The sequence below is a fragment of the Mauremys mutica genome, chromosome 3 (genome assembly GCF_020497125.1).
Source record: "Mauremys mutica isolate MM-2020 ecotype Southern chromosome 3, ASM2049712v1, whole genome shotgun sequence".
NCBI classification, from domain to species: domain Eukaryota; kingdom Metazoa; phylum Chordata; order Testudines; family Geoemydidae; genus Mauremys; species Mauremys mutica.
Genome location: NC_059074.1, coordinates 115,638,393 through 115,659,003, shown reverse-complemented (window position 1 = coordinate 115,659,003; position 20,611 = coordinate 115,638,393). Strand labels below are relative to the sequence as shown.

Below are 20,611 nucleotides of genomic sequence, written 5' to 3'. Positions count from 1 at the left end.
CAATGGAAGTGATGGGAGGGGTCATCCTCATCCAGAAGTGGCCAAGGGTGGATTTAGGAGGCAGTCTAGCTCCTCGCAGCAGACAGGCTGAGCAGCATGTTTGCAAGTTCCCAAGGGCTGCACTGAGCTCAGAGGTAGAGCTGGCTGGGAAACTGACATATTTGCCATGAGAAATTTCAAATAGAAAACTGGGAGGATCAAAAAAATCAGTTTTCCTGCAGGAAATTTCAAACCAAAACAAAAAATTTCTGTTTTGAATAGACATTTTGAAACAAAATAATTTTTATTTAGTTTACATAAAAGGTTGCTTTGTTTTGGTTTCTTTACACCAAAAAGCCAAAACAAAACTTTTCACAAAAACATTTGTTTTGACATTTCCCATGGGAAAATAGACATTTTTAATCAGTATTGATATTTTCAATTTAAACACATTTTTATTACATACAACATAGCCAAAATTGTTCAGTGGAAAAACTGCCTACATGAAAAATTTCAAGCAGCTCTATTCAGAAGCCCCTGGGAAATGTTTACAGTCTGTCCAGGGGCAGCAGCCCACTCCTTGAGAATCATTGTCCTGTCATAATGTATATAAACAAGAAGAAAGAGTTAGTCACTGCAGGAAAATTAACTTTGTGTGTCCTGATCTTTTGCAATACAAGTTTTAACCTTAATATACATACATGCAGTTTGTAGAAGATAGAGCATGACAGTTTTTGCATAGTGACTTCCTGGGCTCAGAACAATTGATTTATGATATATGTACTTGAAAGTACATTGTCAAAAATGGCAATCATCAACTCTTCAACTTTAAAAATGGCATGTTCTGTTTTAAAATGTCTCTCTGGTAGGTTTAAATAGCAGCATTTTCCCCAAAAAGGGCATAACAAAAAATCCCATCTCCTATGCTGAATTGGTTGGGATGGTGGAACTGTGCTTGAATATGATGCAACCATGTATGTCATGACATATCTGTCCCCTTTTCCTCTCAGCTCCATTTCTGTGAGATGCCAGGGGACTGAAATTGACAAGAATCCTGTCTCAAGTGCTCAGAGAATGAAAATTACTTCCATTTGTATGCCTCTCACAAGAGTAAATCTGGCATAGACAGCAGCAGGAGAGCACCACGTTCAAATCTACAATGTTTGTTGTCTATTACCCACTTCAGGAGCTCTGTTGTAAGTCTGCTGAGTTCTTGCTTCGGAAGGATTGATGGGTTTCATTTTAATGTCTTTTATTAGAATAATATTTTAAAATAGAAAATACCATTTTTTGGAAATGCAAATGTTGAGCTTGTCAACCTGAACAGTGTCCATAAATCAATTGTTCTTACATCATAAAAACATAATCTATTGATCTGACATCAGGACAACTGATTGTCTTTTTCCAGACAAACAATTGATCATAAAAAGCTGATAATGGCCAACTAAATAACTGACTCCAATAGTGGTTGAAAACCCCTCAGCATTTTTTAAAGTTCCAGTTGTTTTTATCACACGTATATTGACAAACATTTAAAATATCATAATTTATTTTAAAATATTATATTTATAGTAAAAGTAGACAGGTTATTTGTTTCAAATAAAATAGCCAAAGAATGTACCCTCTTTTCCCATTTGTTAATTATTTGACCAGGCACCCTGCAGATGTATTGGTTACTCACAGATATTTGATGAATTGTTTAAGAGGACAAATGTTAGCCTAGTGGGGTGTCCATTCACACTGAGTTCTATTTTTATTTGGGCTATGTGAGTAGTTAGCAAAGTCACATGGTTTTGTTTCTACTCTGATTAGATAAACTTTTTTAAGAGGCATTCACTAGTAACGAATGGCAAATATTGAATAGTGAGTATCAAATAGAGAATACTCTTGTTTGCTACGAATACCCTTGTTCATATGCAAATAGAATTTTTTGAAGACAGAACAGCTGTTCTCCAAACACCTGTGCAAAGAAAACCCATTTGCACAAATGTTCTCAGAGAGTGAATGATGAACATGGGCAGACCAAACAGCTGAGCTATTTTAATTCGATTTAACCAGTTCTAATTCATATAGATAAGCCCTGTGGCCTGAAGCTCTAGAGAAGGTAGGGAGCTCTCTGCTCCCATCTATTGGTGAATAGGGAGAAGTATAGCTACAGGCAGAGCTTCAAAGTATAAGCCAGGGGTCGGCAACCTTTCAGAAGTGGTGTGCCAAGTCTTCATTTGTTCACTCTAATTTAAGGTTTCACGTGCCAGTAATACATTTTAATGTTTTTAGAAGGTCTCTTTCTATAAGTCTATAATATATAACTAAACTATTGTTGTATGTAAAGTAAATAAGGTTTTTAAAATGTTTAAGAAGCTTCATTTAAAATTAAATTAAAATGCAGATCTCCCTCCCCCCCTCAGGACCGGTGGCCAGGACCCAGGCAGTGCGAGTGCCTCTGAAAATCAGCTCGTGTGCCGCCTTTAGCACACGTGCCATAGGTTGCCTACCCCTGGTATAAGCTTTCGACCCAGTGTTCTTCCATTGGCTCATTTGCGAGTCACTATAAGAGTATGCAGATTCAGAATTGGTCGGGTAATGGAACTGAACAAGAGCAAGGGGAAGAAGACTTCTACTTTACAGCAAGGGGATTCATCTTCAGTGGCAAGGAGTCTGCCAAGTGTGCCAATGATCCTGGTTTCCATCCATTAAGGATCCTGTGCTGTGGGAAGACACCGGCAACGAGACAGAAGCAGCTCCTCAAAAAAGTATAGTCTGAAGAGGACTCTTTACTGAAACCCAGCAGAAAGAGGTGACTCTGGTGAGTAAACCCCACCCCCTACAAGCACGATCTCTAACCTCTACATAATGCTGAAATCACTGAACCTGAGTTGGGTGGTGGAACCTCAAGACAGGTCAAGGCAGCAATTAACAATAGACCGGAGACAGGCCTGCTGCCCATGTACACGTCGGGACTCTGGGACCACACTACCACTGACCCCAAACTGTGAGTAGAGTTTAGCACATGGTTAAGGGACACTTGCCAATTGAATGATCATGCCAATAGGTGAGGAAGAGAATTAATGAACAGCTGCCAAAGGAACCCTGGGAGAGTATTTATTTATCATTCATACAGATACTGTTGATACTTTTTCCTCAAAGTAATGCTATGTTGCCTTTTCCCCTAGTAAAGTTCTCCTTGTTCCATATGCAGACTCAGTGGTTGTGGACAGGGAAATATTGCCTTTTGGGGGTATTCAGGGAAGGTATTTAATGATCCCAGAAATTCAAGGTGGGGGATCAAGCCAGTGGCACTTGTTTAAGAAGGACCCCTCACTATTTGAACCTGGTACTTGTTGCTGCTGACAACACCTGGCAAAAGGGTAACCTATATTGTAAGAAATAATTGGTAGGGCCGGGGTTAGGAATGGGCTGAAGTTAGTTACTAGATATGAAGTTAGATTTGTCTCATCATCTTAGGCTCTTCGTTTCCATTCAAGTTCTGTTCTCATGGTTGATATATCACCCTTAGATTAAATAAAATAACTTGCTTTACTCCATCTACAAGACTTCAAATGAAAGATATGCTTGTTTTTAGAGGTGGTCCATCACTTTTTTTTCTCTTGTATTCTCTATCTTCAAATATTTGGGTTTCTTTTAAGTTTAATCTTAACTCTGAATTTTCTGAGTTTCTTCAGGTTTTTTTTTTTTTTGGTCACTACCATGTTCTTCTTAGGTTCCTCCCCAGTGAATTACCAGTTTGTACTCACAACCATAACTCCAGTTTAATAAAGTCCATTGGGAGCATGAACACATAAAATTAAGTAGAAATAAAACTGTGTGTAAAGCAGGAGTGGCCAAAGTTATTGACCCTCTGAACCGCACATAATAATCTTCAGAAGTTCGAGAGCTGCAAGACATGCACAACCTGTCCCATGGGGTGGCACTGTCAGGGTGGAGGACTTCTGCCCCCCCACTGGACTAAAGCCCTTAGACTCCCCTTCCCTGCAGGGCAGAAGCCCCTGGTCCCACCACCCCTGCAGGGCAAAAGCCCTGAGCTCCCCACTGCCCAGTCTTGTAGGCAGAGAATGGGGGGATCTGTGGGGGTCTCTGGGAGCTGCACTTAAACTGTAAAAGAGCTGCATGTGGTTCACGAGCTACAGTTTGGCAACACCGGGTGTAAAGGTTTACTGCAAGTATATCCCTGCCTCAGTTTCCCCTAGTGGGCTTTCAATAAGTCTAATGAAGCTTATTTGTACATTTGTTAGTCTATAAGGTGCCACAGGACTCTTTGTTGCTTTTTACAGATCCAGACTAACACAGCTACCCCTCTGATACTTATACTGAACAGTGCCCCTTCAGGGGTATAGTTTATTTAACCCAAAGGTGGAACATTACACAAACAGGCTTCCACTCCAGTACCCTAGCTGGAGGGGAAAGGGGCTGAGTTAACTGTAGTCCATCAACCTGACTTATGTCCAGGTCTCTTATCGGTGAGGCCATCTTGAGCCAATATCCTCTTCTGGAGCCAGGGCTTCTTATCACCTGAGAAAGGGTCTCTCCTCTTGGGGCAAGGTCCCCACAGAGATCAGACTGCAACAACCCTTCCTCAAAAGGAATATAAGTCCTCTGAGCTGGGACTTCTGCTGCTACATGGTGAAGCCCTTCCATGGGGCCAGGCTCCCCTGAGACAGCATTCATAGCTCCTTCCTTTCAACGCCTCTCCCACCTAGGAACTTTTCTTCCTTCATTTTCTTTCCTGATGAACCCCCTTCACCAGGCTCCCCCTGAGAAGCCCTCCCCTTGGGAACTTCCTCTTTCTAGGGAGAGTTCCTCTCCCCAAGAGCCTCGGTTGTCTAGGGAGACCCCACTGAGAGCAGCTTCCTAGCCAGATCCCCTGAGGAGTTCTTTCCCCAGGCTCTTCCTCTCCTGTGTTCTCTCTTGCCTGAGCCCACATAACCCTGTATAAGGCTGAGGTGTTTCTTAACTAATTAACTACTGCCTGGCACCTTAGACAATCATTTATCCTGGGAAGGATCTGGGCTGACACATTCCCTTTGGCAGAGCCTGTCACAGGAAGGTTGAGAGTCTGACCATCCTCAGGGGCCAGCTATCCTGTGACAGACTCTCATTCATAAAAACATCAAAGCATGTGCTTAAGTCTACCCCTGTTCAGAAAAATCCTTTAAGCATGTGCTTAAATCCCATTGACTTCAACGGGAGTTAAGCACATTCATATATTATAAGGTCAGAAGGCCATTGCGAACATCTAGTGTGATATTCTATATAACACAGGCCATAGAACGTTCCTGAATTAATTCCTGTTTGAACTAGAGCACATATTGTAGAAAAACATCTAATCTTGATATTAAAATAGCCAGTGATGGGGAATTCACCACAAACCTTGATAAACTTGTTCCAATGGATAATTACCCTCACTGTGAAAAAACTTGTGCCTTATTTCCATTCTGAATTTGTCTAGTGTCAACTTCCAGCCATTGTATTTTTTAATACTTTTGCCTGATAGACTGAAGAGCCCATCATCAAATATTTGTTCCCCATGTAGTTAATGCACTTATAAACTGTAATCAAATGACCCTCCCCCCAACCTTCTCTTTGTTAATCTATATAGATTGAGCTCCTTCACTCTATCACAACAAGGCATGTTTTCTCATCCTTTTAATCATTCTCATGGGTGTGCTCTGAACCCTCCCCAATGTATTAACATCCTTCTTGTATTCTGGACACCAGAACTGGACACAGTATTCCCACAGAGGTTGCACATGCCCCAGATACAGAGATAATATAACCTTTCTACCCCTAGTCGGTATTCTTCTGTTTATACATCCAAGATCTCATTAGATCATTTGGCCACAGCATCACACTGGAAGCTCATGTTCAGCTGATTATCCACCATGACCCCCAGCTCTTTTTCAAAGTCACAGCTTCCCAAGATAGAATCTCCAGTCCTATAAGTATGGCCTGCATTCTTTGTTGTTTATATTTGGCCATATTGAAATGCATATTGTTTTCTGTCCAGTTTACCAAGCAATCCACATCACTCTGTATCAGTGACCTGTCCTCTTTTTATTATTTGCCACTTCCCTGATCTTTGTGTCATCTGCAAACTTTATCAGTGATGATTTTATGTTTTCTTCCAGGCACTGATAAAAATGTTAAACAGAGTAGACCCAAGAACAGCTCCGTGCAGGACCCCACTAGAAACACACCCACTCAGTGATGATTCCCTGTTAGTTATATTTTGAGACCTGTCAGTTAGCCACTTTTCATGTAAGCCATGTTAGCTGTATATTGCTCTAGTTTTTTAATCAACGCGTCATGCATACCAAGTCAAATGCCTTGCAGAAGTCTAAATATATTCCATCAGCACTATTACCTTAAAGGTAGGCACATGCTTTAGGTATTTCCTGAGTATACTTAGGCCAAATTCTGAAATCCTTATTCATTTTTTACTCAATTTTTACTCAGACAAAACCTTAATGAGTTTCGAGTAATGATATTAGTAGGGTGACCAGGTGTCCCAATCTTATAGGGACAGTCCAGATTTTTGGGTCTTTTTTCTTATATAGGCTCCTATTACCTCCCCCCACCGCCGACCACCCCATCCTGATTTTTCACACTTGCTGTCTGGTCACCCTAGAAATTAGTATTTGTCCAGTTATCTTTAAAAGTAATTAGGGATGAAACAATAATGGATTCTCACACTGGTGACAGAGCATGTACATTATTTAGATCTCAGTGGGGAAAGCTATATGACCCAGAAACAACCTGCCCAGGCTTCCAGAGGAAATTAAGTGAATAATCCAGAGTGTGACCTTCTTTAGAAAATGGCCAAGAATGAATCTCATCCCACTGACAGCCCTTTCTACCCCAAAAAATCCACTCAACTAAGAAAAAATCCTGAAACAAACCAGCAGATTAATACATATTTTTAAAAAATCTAATTCCTATCCCAAGCAGATTTTTTTATGCCATAAAAGAAGAATTGCCAGAAACCCCATGAAATCCACTAGAGAAACTACAATTGCTACTGATTTTACAAGATAGGTGCTCACATACTCTGGTTATGGGAAGCAGTATAAAACTGACAGAAAAAATACCCATAATCCTTGCAAACAGTGTCAGGATGTAAATAGGCCACTGGCAACTTCTTGAGATGCCAGCTACCAATGTTTTGCATGAAGTTTACAATAAGTATATACTAGTACTTCTGTAATTACCACCGCTAATTTTGAATCCTTTGGCTAGTAGATGGTATTATTCCAATGGTTAATTACTCTCACTGTTAAAAATTTACACCTTAGTTCCAGTCTGAATTTGTTTAGCTTCAACTTCCTGCCATTGGATCATGTTATATCTTTCTCTGCTTGACTGCAGAACCCATTATTAAGTATTCCCCATGTAAGTACTTCTAGATTGTAATCAAGTCATCCCTTAACCTTCTATTTGTTAAACTAAATAGATTGAGCTCATTGAGGCTATCACTATAAGGTATGTTTTCTAATCTGTTAATTATTCTTGTGGCTGTTTCTGAACCCTCTCCAATTTATCAACATGTATCTTGATATGCTTAACTTCAAAGTTAGGCATATGCTTAAGAGTTTCTCCTAAACAGGATGCTTTCCTAAAATGAAGGCTTAAAATTGTGTTTCTCATTCAAAAATATAGGAAGATCTAAAAACAAAAAGCTAAATTAAAAAGAGTTACAGTTGAACATATGCTTCAATGGAATCCAGAAAACACCTCTAAAACAATATTACTTTCTTTATGAAAATTATACAGCTCCACAAACTCTCACATTAAGAATCCTGAATATGAAGAAATATGGAATGCAAACAGTTCCCACTGTCCCATCATCCTTTGCCACCCACTAGTACTATCAATCCTATTGACTCCCAAAACATAATGAAACTTACATTTCCCTCCTAAAATATATATAGATCAAAACAACAAATAAGTAAGTCACCATAAAATCCCCATTCTCTATTCAAGGGACTTCATGGTGGAGGAGAAAGAATCCAGAATTGACAAAAGCCTGTTGGTACTTGTGTTCTGAAGAACACACTCACCTAAAGTTCCCTAAACATGGGATTAGTGAGAAATGCGTAGATGTTGTCACAGGAAAATACATATTCCAATAAACCTCCTCTTCACTCTCCTATCACCTGCACGCATGTGTGCGTGCTCACAAACACACACTTATTTTGAGTAGTAAAGCTGTCATCTTCTCCTTCCTGAGTTGCATGTATGGATCCACACTCTTAAGAATAAGCAAATCCCAATGCACAAACTCATCCTCTTCCCAAAAGCAGTGACTCTTGTTCCACCCCCTCAGTCATGGATCTTAAGCAGGGGCGGCTCCAGTCCCCAGCACGCCAAGCACGCACTTGGGGCGGCAAGCCACGGGGGGTGCTCTGCCGGCACCGCAAGGGTGGCAGGCAGGCTGCCTCCGGCGGTTTGCCTGCGGAGGGTCCGCTGGTCCCGTGGCTTCGGTGGACCTCCCGCAGGTGTACCTGATCTTAAGGTATAGAAAGGATGTAGCTTTACCTTCCCCTTCCTTCTGACCACTGCAGTTGGATTTGGAGCACACGCAGTACCTGTGACACTTCACTCATCAGCTTTTCTGCTCCTTTGGGTACTTTGTTTTAATGTAGGCCAAAATTGTCAAACTTAAATCTATAAAGTTAGGTGCCTGCATCCTTATTTAGGCATCTAAGTGACCTGATTTTAGAGGTGCTGAGCATTGACTCTGGTTGACTTCAGCCCTCATCATTAGGAGCTTGAAGTGCCTCTTCCCAGAATTCAGGGACAGGGGCATATGATTACTATAGTTGTAGATTTAATCTGTAATTTGGCTATATTTAGTCAGTTTTTTTATTTTAAAAGAAAATAAAGTGTTTGATGCTTATGCTGTTGTGAGGCTAGTCCTCCTGGACTGCTTGCCTTTCCTTTATTTCAGCTATGTTAAGATCTGGCCAGTATTTGTAGCGCTGTTCCACCAGAATACTTTGGGATCTAGATTATCTGGTGGACTCAGAAAAGCTTCATAGACATTAAAACTGGGAAGGGGGCAGAGGAGTGAGAGAGATGCAACCAAAAATTAGCAGGGTACAGGTGCCAAATAAAGGTATTACACCTTCCTTATACCATGATGTGTTGGGGGGCAGCTTGTTTTGGTTGGCTAGTAGAAAGAACACTTGTTTTCAATTTTTATGTTAGAATTTCTGGATTTGTGTCAAAATTCAGTAGGATCTAGATGTCAGATCTGAGCTAGTGCAGGGCTATTGCACGGGAACACATCAGGGGCGGGATTTTGTAAGGTGCAACAAAAATGACTAAATGTGTCCTCTGTTTAGGCAGTGGAATTTGAAAGTTTGGCAAAAAAGTTGGCAGGATCCAGATTTTTGTATCACTGTTCCATGAGGTGAATCATGGTGTTGCTTTTGTCCTTGCACTTGGAGCACCCCCACTGGTTGTCTACTGAGGCATTAGAACTTGGGTGCATCGAATTCAAAAGTTATGCAGGTGTTTTTTGTGTCACTCTGCCACCCAGAGTCTGGGTGGTCTTTTCTGTGTGTGCAGTAGGAGCAGCTCGACCTTTTTGTCTCGTTGGCTAGTCCAGTTTGGAGGGTAAGGTACAAAAATAAGCAGGGTCCAGGTAAGTATCAGAGGGGTAGCTGTGTTAGTCTGGATCTATAAAAAGAGACAGAGTCCTGTGGCACCTTATAGACAGCGGCGGCTCCAGGAACCAGCGCTCCAAGCCCGTATCTGGGGTGGCAAGCCGCGGGGGACGCCCTGCTGGTCCCTGTGAGGGCATCAGGCAGGCAGCCTTTGGCAGCTTGCCTGCGGGAGGTCCACCAGTTCCCCGGTTTCGGCGGCAATTCAGCGGCGGTTATGCCGAAGCCGCGGGACCGGCGGACCTTCCACAGGCAAGCCACGAAACCGGGGCCCTCTCGCAGGCGCGCCGCCAAAAACCGCCTGACTGCCATGCTTGGGGCGGCAAAAAAGCTACAGCCGCCCCTTCTTATAGACTAACAGATGTATTGGAGCATAAGCTTTTGTGGGTGAATACCCACCTCCTCAGACGCAAGCTGTTACCTCCTCCCCTGTATTTATCCATGAGACACAAGGTGGCTGAGGTAATATTATTTATGGTGGGACTATTAACTTCTGTGTTTATCCATGACATTTATTTCCATTTCAGAACTAGAAAAGGAGGCGCCCCTCCCAAGCTGCCCCTGCCTTCCATACAAAGCACAGCTGGCGCTCAGCCCCAACTCACTCCTCCCCAGAGCCAGGTGATCTAAAAACCCATCGCCAGAGATTGAGTCTCCCTCTCCAAAGCAGCCATGTTTGGCTGGAGACTCATTCCCAGAGCCCGAGGACCAATAGCACCGGTTCTCTCCTCCCAGTGCATCCTCTCTGGACCACTCCCTCCTCAGGCTCTTTGCCTGGGCCCTTGCTCCCCGCCAGCCTGCTCCGGGCAAGCTCCCCGGGGAGGAAGCGGAGGCGCAGGGGACTGGGAGTGAGTCACGCCGGGGAGAAGCAGGGAAACTCCAGCTGCTCGGCTGGGTCCAGCGCGAGTGGCAGGCAGGGCGCATGTGCGCTCGCTCCCTGCCTCCCTTCTCCCTCCCTCTCTCCCTGCCGGCTGGGTGCTGAAGTTGGGCGGATGGCAGCAAATCAGCTCCGCTAGGGACCAGCTGCACGAGCCCTTCCCGGGATCGCTCAGTGCCAAGCACACGCAGCCAGGCGGGGGTGGGTAAGCCAGACCGCTTTGGGGTTTTTTTTTAATTATTATTATTATTTTGAACCTGAACCTGGTTAAATGGCACCAACATGTCTGCTTTATCCTGGTGTCTGGAATAGAGAGACCGGGGGGTGGGGACAGGAGCGGGGTGGAGAGGGAGTACAACTGCAAATGCACTCACACGGGGGACGTGAGTGTGTGTAGCTTGGGGGGGGGGCGGGCAGCCGCGGTGGCCCGGGGGCTGAGCTGCAAGGTGGGGTCCGAGCGAGTGTCGCTCGTCTCCAGTGATGCACAAAGGGGTGAGGAAAGGGAGCGCGGGGCTTGGCGGTGGCTTCGCTGGACTCCCCAGATATTGGTTCCTGGGCTGTGGCTGTGTGGAGCGATGCTGCTGCTGCTGCTGTGCATCAGCTGCATCAAGGAATCCTGATCAATCCAGGCGGGGGAGGGGGGTTCCTACCATGTTGGGGGAAGGGAGGGGGGATATCGGGAAATGTCCGTTTGCAGATATGAAAGGGGGTGTGTGGGGGGGGTCGTACTTTTCCTCTTGATCTTCTCTGGCTCCCTTGAGGCAGGTTCTCTTCTGGGCGGGAGAGTGGGGGCAATACACCCTTGCATTTTGCACTGATTTGAAATAATCGGAGACCGTGGCCTTTTAGAAACCACACACACCGTTTGTCTAGGTTCCTTGGAAATGGAAGTGATTCCCTGTAAGACCTGAACCGAGGCATGTAACACAGTGCAGAGTGCTGGCCGGAGGAAAGGGGGCTTAATACAAGGACGGGGCCCCCACTAAGTCTATCGGAGCTGCTTCGGTGCAGGGCAAACTGAGAAGTGGCTCATAGGCACCATCCTTGCCGTTCATTATTCTGATGAGTTATGGATTTTCTTTACACTCACTCCATAGCCTTTCATGTCACCCACCCATCCTCCCCCCTCATTATTCTGCGGTATCAGCAGGGAGCTGGGGCTTGGCCGGATTCTTCTACCCACCCCCCCCCCTCCCGCTTGTGTGTGAAAATGTCGGAGGCTGGAGGAAGGACAGCACCAGTGGGGAAAAGCAGGCGGCTACAGATGGTTTAGAAGGAGGCTCGGAAAGCAGGAGGCTGGTTAGTGGCTGCTAGCGCTAGCAATAGCGGATCCTTCCCGGCCGGCACCAAGTTACGAACAGCGCAGCGCGCTCGGCAGAGAGGCGCTCACAAGCCAACGCTTTGGCAAAGGAGATCAAGCCCACCGCCCTTAGCCACTGACGAGGACTTTCTCTGACACAGGACAGACACTGTACAGATGCCCAGCTTCCTAAGGAAGAGCCTGTCAGGAATGGTTCCTTTCCATTCGAGGTTGTGTTTGAGGGATTTGATTTTAAATCCGGGATTAAAAAACATAAGTTCTTACCTTTATCACCAATGAGTTCTCTAGAATATGAAGAAAACCAACAAGCTCTAGTTTATTTTATTTCCAGAGCGCTCATCGCCATACTATCTGAGCACTCCATTATAATGAGCTTAGAACTGGCATAACTATATGTTAGGGTTTCCAGTATTGAGAGGGGATCCTTATTTTAGGCATTGCCAAGGATTTGAACTAACCTGTCATCAACTTTGCAGCTGGGATGCATCTTATTATATTTACCAATACATACATACATAAACCTTGCTTTTTGTTTAGTTTATCAAGTGTTGGGCAAAATGGATGAAATCTCACATGCAATAATAGTTTGCATTATTTTTTTAAAAGCTGGAAAATATAAATAGGTAAATTTATTAGTTGATGATAGGTTTTATAGATAAATAATAATAAATAACTCTGCAAAATGAATGCATACGTACTATCTATTTTTACAAGTTTTTAAAAGGAAGATAATTCCCATTCACATCAGTGGAAGCTAGTGTCATCAGCCTCATTATAAGATACATAAATAGTGTCATCATGAAAAAATGGCATCTATTTAAGTAAATGAATGGGAATAATCCATTGTTTGAGGTTTGTAAGAAACATTCTTACCTAAGATGATGATATTGCTAATAATTATTTATTTGAATGTCATCAGCACCCAAATGTGCAAGGGTGTGTGTGTGTGTGTGTGTGTGTAGACACAGTTCCAGCCCTGAGAAGTAAGATGCTTCTGAGCAGCAGAAATGGAAAATGTGTACTTAAAATATACATTAAGTGACTGTTGTGTTTATAAAAGGTGCTGGGTTGACAGCACTAGAGCCTAGCAGTGTCCTCTCCTTATGGATGCAAACGCAATTCAGTCTCCCACTCTGCCAATCCTTGGTCTTGCTGCTGAGACTACAAATAAGAATTGCAGTGATGAGGGCTTGATTGTGTGTGTGAGTGTGTGTGTGTGTGTGTGTGTGAGAGAGAGAGAGAGAGAGAGAGAGAGAGAGAGAGAGAGAAATTGCTTGAAATCATCAACTCAGTTCATAAAGTCTACTGAGCAGTCATTCAATGGTAATAATTTTCCTTCACTAATGATTAAACCAAATTTAGACCTGGTATCCTGGTAAAAAATCCCTATCCTATTCCTGTATCAGAGGGGTAGCCGTGTTAGTCTGGTTCTGTAGAACCAGCAAAGAATCCTGTGGCACCTTATAGACTAACAGACGTTTTGCAGCATGAGCTTTCGTGGGTGAATACCCACTTCTTCAGATGTTATCCTGTTATCTGAGCACCTGGTTCCTGGGAGCCTTGGGATGGGGGGCAGTGCATTGTTCTCAAACTATTATTTTTGGTTTAGTTTGGTTTGGTTTTTCTCAAAACTAATCTAAATGCAACATACAAGCTATATAGGACCATGGCTTTGTTGCTGATTGCCTTAACTTATGGTTCATTGTGTGTAATGTGCATTGTTTGAAAAGTAGGATAGAACTCTCTTACCAAAAGCAAGACAGCAGTGATGGCCCTCTCACTGAACTGCTTCTACCAGAGAGTAGAACTTGAGTGAGGATCATGCATAAGGAGCACTAGCGTTGATCAGGCTTGCTTAGGAAAATGCTTTGCCAATCTTGCCATAGGATCACAAGTGGGGGGTGCTTCAGTTTATCTCTCAGGAACTGTAGAGGAACAGGGACATCATGACCTACTGCTACAATATTGGAAAAGTGCTGTCAGTAGCAGTGTCCACATGACACTGGAACATGACTGTCGGCAGAAACAAAATGGATGAGGCATAAGGTAGTATAGCAGAAACTCATCTGAATGGAGGTCCCTGCATAACAAATAAAACATTGATGCAGGATGCTGGAATACTCCTCTTCCAAGAGTTGAAAAGGAGATTAAAGCAAACTGCACTCTAAGACATAGGAGAAAAGATACCAGCTGATCTGAAAGTAAAGCCAGCTAGATACCAGTATGGCCTGCCACTTCAACAATAACATCTGTATGTAAACTTTTCTTCAAGGTAAATATGGTGGCTTGAAAAAAATTCAGTGCTTCCTCTACAATCATCTAACATTAGCCTCTCCTCACTTCTATAACAAGCAAATAGGCCCTTGCCATTTATCTACTTTGCAGAGATCTTTGAATGTGAAAAATGTGGAAATACTTGTAAGTGTTATAAAAGTGTACCCAATGAAACAATGTTAGTTCTTATGGAGGTGCAGTTAAGACACCATAGTTAAGGTAGAGGTCTATTTAGTACAGGGGTCGGCAACCTTTCAGAAGTGGTGTGCTGAGTCTTCATTTATTCACTCTAATTTAAGGTTTTGCGTGTCAGTAATACATTTTAACGTTTTTAGAAGCTCTCTTTCTATAATATATAACTAAACTATTGTTGTATGTAAAGTAAATAAGGTTTTAAAAATGTTTAAGAAGCTTCATTTAAAACTAAATTAAAATGCAGAGCCCCCCAGATGGGTGGCCAGGACCCAGGCAGTGTGAGTACCATGCGTGCCATAGGTTGCCTACCCCTGATTTAGTACTTAAAGCAGGGACTCAACTTCTTTTTCATATGAACAATACAACATATCCTCCCCATATTTACAGTGTTTTCTCTTTGAGTGCAGAATGAATTTTCTGAGAATTTACAAATAATTCTGTTAATTAGGTTGAGTTAAAATTAATTAAAAACTAGGTCCTTTAAGAAATTTCACATCTCATGTCAATCTTTTCTTTCTGCTGAATTATCTTAATAATGAAATAACACAGGCACTTTCCATATTGTTAAAATTAATTGAAAGCTTATGCATAAGCTATATTTGAGGAAATTAAATTGCAATTAAGATAACAATTGGATGCAACTGTTAATAACTTATGAATATATAGGCTGCAGACAGGTGCAGGTCGACAGCTCAGGTAACTCTTAAGGGAGGTCGTTGTGACTCTAGAGGTAACTCAACCAATCATCACCCTTCCTCTGCAGTAAATTTGCATGGAACAATTCTATTGGTTGTAATTAGTTATCATCAGTATGCGGGAGACTGGATGCATGTGTCAGGAGTTCTCACTGGTAGCTTACTTGGTTCAGCTGTCACTGTTCTTTAAACATTTAATGTCTGTATGCTAGATTGGGCATCAGAACTTGAACAGCTTCCTATGGTATTGCAATCTCAGCTCCTCTGTGCACAGAGGCAGTACTGATGGGGTGGTAAATGGGGCAGAAGTCCAGGGTAAACTGCTAAACTGCACCAACATTGAATCTCAGGGCCTGGGTTCTCTCTGAGTAGTCTCTTTGGGTTTCCTGTTTAGTTTTCATATATGAAATTTTAAATAATTACTTAAAAATAAGAAAATGCCCATACAAAAAAAGTCAATGTTAAGATGGAGTTCAAGTTGAGAGTATGTATCAGAAGCCAACGGGTAAAAAAACATTACGGGCCTTTTGTAATCATCCCCAAAACAAGCATTACAAATCCAGGAATTACATAATTAAAGTTACACTTAAAAGAAATCTAAACATGTTACGTTAAGAAATGCACAGTTATGGTACCTAGACAACCTTAACTTTGGCCTGTTGTGATAACAGGAAGGGGAAAACATATGAAAAACTCTAATATGTCTAAAAATCAGTTTAATCTAATCTGAGACCACAAACACTACAATAGCTTAATCCTAATTGTATGGTTATTGCATGACACCACTACAAGGCAGAGTTAAGTTTGTTTGGGTACCTTAATTGTGCATTTCTCACCTTACTATGTCTGGATTTCTTTTAAGTATAACCTTAATTATGCAGTTCCTGGGTTTGTAATGCTTGGCTTTAGGGTGATGACAACATCCCTGTAATCTTTTTTTATCCTTAAGTTACTAAGACATACTCTTATCTGTAACTCTATAGAACTGTAATTTTTGTCTGGGAATTAGTAGTAGTAATAGGCAGTCACTAAGAGGGAAATCAGGAGAGAAATGTCTTAATGCTACCTGGTGTATTATAACTATTATATATTGGACAGTCCAGGGGCCTCCAATGCGCATACACCTGGGCATTTTTTCTCAATTTCTGTAAAATGTTGAAAAATGAAGGCAAAACTTCTACTGGTCCTGATTCTTTGCTATGCTGTTTCTGGAGATCGCAGCAGAGTCGGGGGACACTATCTCAGCCTTAGCTCTGGCACAGATGAGAGCAGCCTGGGGGCCATTCTAACTTGTGCCAGCTGGAATTGGTCCCCAAAGGATTATCCAAACTGGGGTTAGCAGGAGCACTGTGTGCTCTGGCCACTCCTGGTCAATGATACACCTCTTTCCACCCTGGACTTGCTCCGTATGCTAGGGGGCAGCTGTGGGGAGGAAGAACAAGAGTCAACTATACCAGCTCTGTGCCCACTGAGCCTCTGTCATGCCAGCGGTATGTCCAGCTGGGGATTTATGTGCAGTCCCCACTTCTTCGGCATCACCTGCTCAGAGCAAAAAGTGTGGAGTGGACCAGAAAAACTGGCCCACTCTGTTTCAAGAAAAACTGTTGATCTGTTATGAAACAGTTGATACTGCTGTGAAATTTACTGAATATTCCCCCTCCCTTTGGATCGTTATTTAAATATGATTCTGTGCAGGCCTTCACTTTCATTTGGCTTTAGGAAAATAGAATATGGTTGTATCTCTGACAGAGAAATATTTGTCATTTTGTGTGAGATTCATTTTTAATTTTTTTTAAAAAGGAAACATGATAAAACGGGCATAGTCGGTGCCACACTTTATAAATAGGTCTAGCCTAGGCTATAGCAAAAGCTCTGTTTATCACTGAATAGTGTCAGTAAAATAACATTAAGGAGTCTGAGACAAAGCAGCTAAACTACAGAAATTATGGATGAAGGCTGCACAGTATCCTTAACTCAGTGCCGTCATGCCTAGGTATTGCAGCTCAGAGGGCTCCTATCAGGGGATCTCAAAGCACAGGATGTTCTGACAAATAACCTGTTCTGCCATTCTGTGACAGAGTGCTGGACAAAGACAGCTGTACCAGCACTCTGATCACTGGATCAGCAATTAAATTGCCCTGGAGTAAATCTGGGGGGCAAACTGTGCCTAACTGATAGATAGCAATAGGCTGCAGAGAGCCCCAAAGGCTAATTAGCCCAGAAAGTAGAAGAGACACAGGAAGGAAGTGGTATGGGAAAGAGAGAGAGAGAGGCAAGCTTTTGAGAGGTAGAGCCAGGAGAGAGCTCTCAGGGGCAATCCTAGGATCATAGGGTTAGAAAAGACTGCAAGGATTATCTAGTCTAACGTCCCTGCCACGCTGCAGGAATTGTTGTGTCTAAACCATCCAAGACAGCTGGCTTTCCAGCCTCCTTTTGAGAACTTCCACTGAAGGAGCTTCCACCACCGCCTGAGGCGTCTTTTCCATTCTCCCACAGTTCTTACAGTTAGGAAGTTTTTCCTGAAGATGGCTGAATGAGCTAAGGATTGCATGCTTATAAATACAGAGCTGCACATGTTTGTAAAGGTGGTGGGGAGAGCACTGTAAATACATTGCACAAGGCGTTTGACCAGAAGAAGGTCTCCGAGCAGTTTGTGTCTAGAAAAGAGACAGGAGTGGGCTGATGGGTTGTCACGCATTCCTAGGCACACAGCAGGCTTGACGCAAGAAGGCTTACCAAGAAGTCCCTGTATTTCTTGCTTTATTTCTGACCAATAAAAACATTACAGTACTTCCATGAGAGAAAAGGTATAATGAATGACAAATTGCATGGTCATTGCCTAGTGTTTATATTACTCTGTTGACATCACTTTCTGAAATTATGAACTCCTCATCCAGTGCGAAGTTCACATTATTGCAAAATCATTACAGGCTAGATTCTGCCGTCTTTACTCACACTGGGCCAGATATTCAGCTACAGTAAATGGTTGTCAAACCAACGTTCTATGCCAACTATCTCAGCTGGGAATCTAGCCCATTGCATAATATCTTACTCCATGAGTAGCCCCATTAAACTGAACATAAGTAAGGTGGTAAATGTAATCCTAGTTACTCAGCTCCTGCTACATAGTTAGTTTTGTAAGTCTGCTGTTTTAATTTATTCAGAAATTGCAAAACACTAATAATAATCAGTAACTTGCAAAAGTTATCATTGTGGGGGAACAGTCATGTAAGGTATTTTTTGCCACTCAGTCACACAATGGTTTAAAAATGGGTACAAAAATATTTGTGCACCTAGATTCATCCCAATAGGATTTAATGTGTTTGTAATATAACAGCCTGAACATCTGGTAATAATACTTTATATTTATGTAGTGTGTTAAATGTATTCAGAACATTTTACAAATCTAACTAATCTTCCTAATCTAAGAAACTGGGGCTAAGGAATTCTGACAGATCTTTAACCATAGAAGTAAGCAGCATACAAGAACAGAGCAGAGGATAATGACTATCAAACATATTGGATTATTTTACACATAAGGCCAAATCCTGGAAATTTCCACCAAGTCCAGATAAATGTGTGTTATGGAGGGTAACCCTCCGCACACTGGCTAGAGCAGCAGTGCAGCCATTTCACAAATGTGGATGCCGTAGTAGTGGCAACTGTGCGCCGTAACTTCATGCAGGAGTGGGAGCTGGGTTGGTCAGTGGATTCATGTATTTGAAAACTCATTGGTCATGCCCATATCACTCCTTTGCTTCAAGCCCTATCTGCATAGCTGTAGAGAGAACCATTGAGACGTTCATATGCCATGGTAAGGAGCACAGCATAGATCTGCTCTGTTGCAATGTGGGTCCCTCTACTCAGACATACCCAACAGAGAGCAAGTCCTCTACTCAGCCTCTCCCCAGCTTACCCTCTGTGCAGTGGAAACACAGCAGTTCTTCTTCCTTTAGATCATCTGCATGCCCTTTAAAAGTGGGCAGTATGTGTCCCTTTTGTATTTTAGGTCTGAATATTCTTGACTTCCAAATGAAAACAAATTTGATTTCTCCTCTGATTATGACAGATGTTTATAATGCTAATCCCTTTTTGTAGTCACAACAATTTTTAAGAAGTGGTTATGGTTTTATGTTCTGTCTTCAGAGTCCTTCATATAATACAGCAGAGAACTGTTTAAGCATATTCAGCAGGACAGCATTATAGTTTAGGATCAGGGAGTGATATATTAGATGCGTGTGATGCAATGTGAAAATCAAGCTAGTATACTTTGTGCCCTTACTTCCACTGGTGTTTTTCTGGGTCAGGCATTTCATTCCACGACAAAACACAGTGACCTATTTTCAGTCTGATTAACAAACAAAAGGAATCGTAATGATATTGTATGAGATATATTATATCTAAAACTTAGTAGTGTTTCATGAGGGCTTGAGAAAAGCTACAGAGAACCCAAGAAGACAAAAAAATGGAGACCAAAACAGCAATAGGAAAATATCAGTGACAGAACAAAAGGAAAAAATATTTATCCCCAGAGGAAAGGAGCTTTCTTCTAGAGAGTGCAGTAATCTTGAACATGTAGACAATTTAGTAAATACTGAGAACAATTACAAAATAAATAATCTGATGGCCATTAGTAGTAGTAGTATTTATTATTTATTATCTTTATAGGTATTGGTTTGGGGTTTCAGAATTAACAGAATGTATTAGTATAGTAATATTAGAAGACTACCCATAAGTATCACCTTTTCCTCAAAGAATCTCAAAGCAGTTTTCAAACATTACTGTGTCCCAGAGTGCTGTGAGGAGTAATTAAACAGCTTTGTGTTTATTTGACAGATGGGTAAAATCAGACCCAGAACAGTTATGTGATTGTCCAGGATCGCAGAGCAAAGCTATGTCAGAGTGAGGAATAGAATCCTGGGGTGAAATCCTGGCCTTAGTGAAGTCAATGACAAAGCTCTCATTGATTTAGCTGGAGACGGGATTTCACCTCAAGCGTCTTGACTCCCAGTCTCACTAGACAGCACTCCCTGTGTAGAAATACCACCAAACACTCCTGTATAAAAACACTGTAGATAGCTGAAGATACCTAAAAGGTCCAGTTAAAAACAAAGCAAGAGGATTTCCAGCGAAGTAAACATTTGGTCTCTCCATTCACCCTATTGTTTCAATCATTTTGAAAATAACTAGAACAAAACACCAACCATTTTCAGTTAATATATTTACTCTTTTTTTTAATCTGATCATGTAACCTGAATATCAACTTGAAAAAATGAATATCAATTTGCAATTGAAAAACTATGTTAAAATCAAAATCCATAGTGAGTACAAAATTTGGAGGCCCGGGATCACTTATAACAATGTCTCTCTAAATTTTGTAACCTAGGGATTAAGCTATAAATACTGGAAATTTTCCAGTAGATAACCTACTACTTGCTGCGTTTGTGTCGGAATATTCAGCTCTTCTTTGATCCGTTCTTTAACACAATCTGCCTTTTTTGTGATTCATTAAAACTTAGCCTGTTGATCTCCCTCTTTTTTTATGCAGGCAATGCCAAGACAATTAAAGTTAGTTAGATAAGATCTG

At 42.0% G+C, this 20,611-nt stretch overlaps 1 protein-coding gene across 4 annotated transcripts in view; it reads left to right on the top strand.

Moving 5' to 3' along the window:
• Window positions 1–20,611, top strand: part of RGS17 (regulator of G protein signaling 17) — a 177,861-nt gene that overhangs the window by 78,257 nt on the left and 78,993 nt on the right. Inside the window, exon 1 of one of the 4 annotated variants that reach the window (XM_045009286.1) lies at window positions 2,658–2,785. The exons of 2 other annotated variants lie outside the window; for them this stretch is intronic. The gene's annotated coding sequence lies outside the window, so the exon portion shown is untranslated. Of the gene's footprint in view, window positions 1–2,657; window positions 2,786–10,655; window positions 10,745–20,611 lie in introns of those variants that run through there. One more of the 4 variants, XM_045009285.1, reaches the window with a different exon arrangement.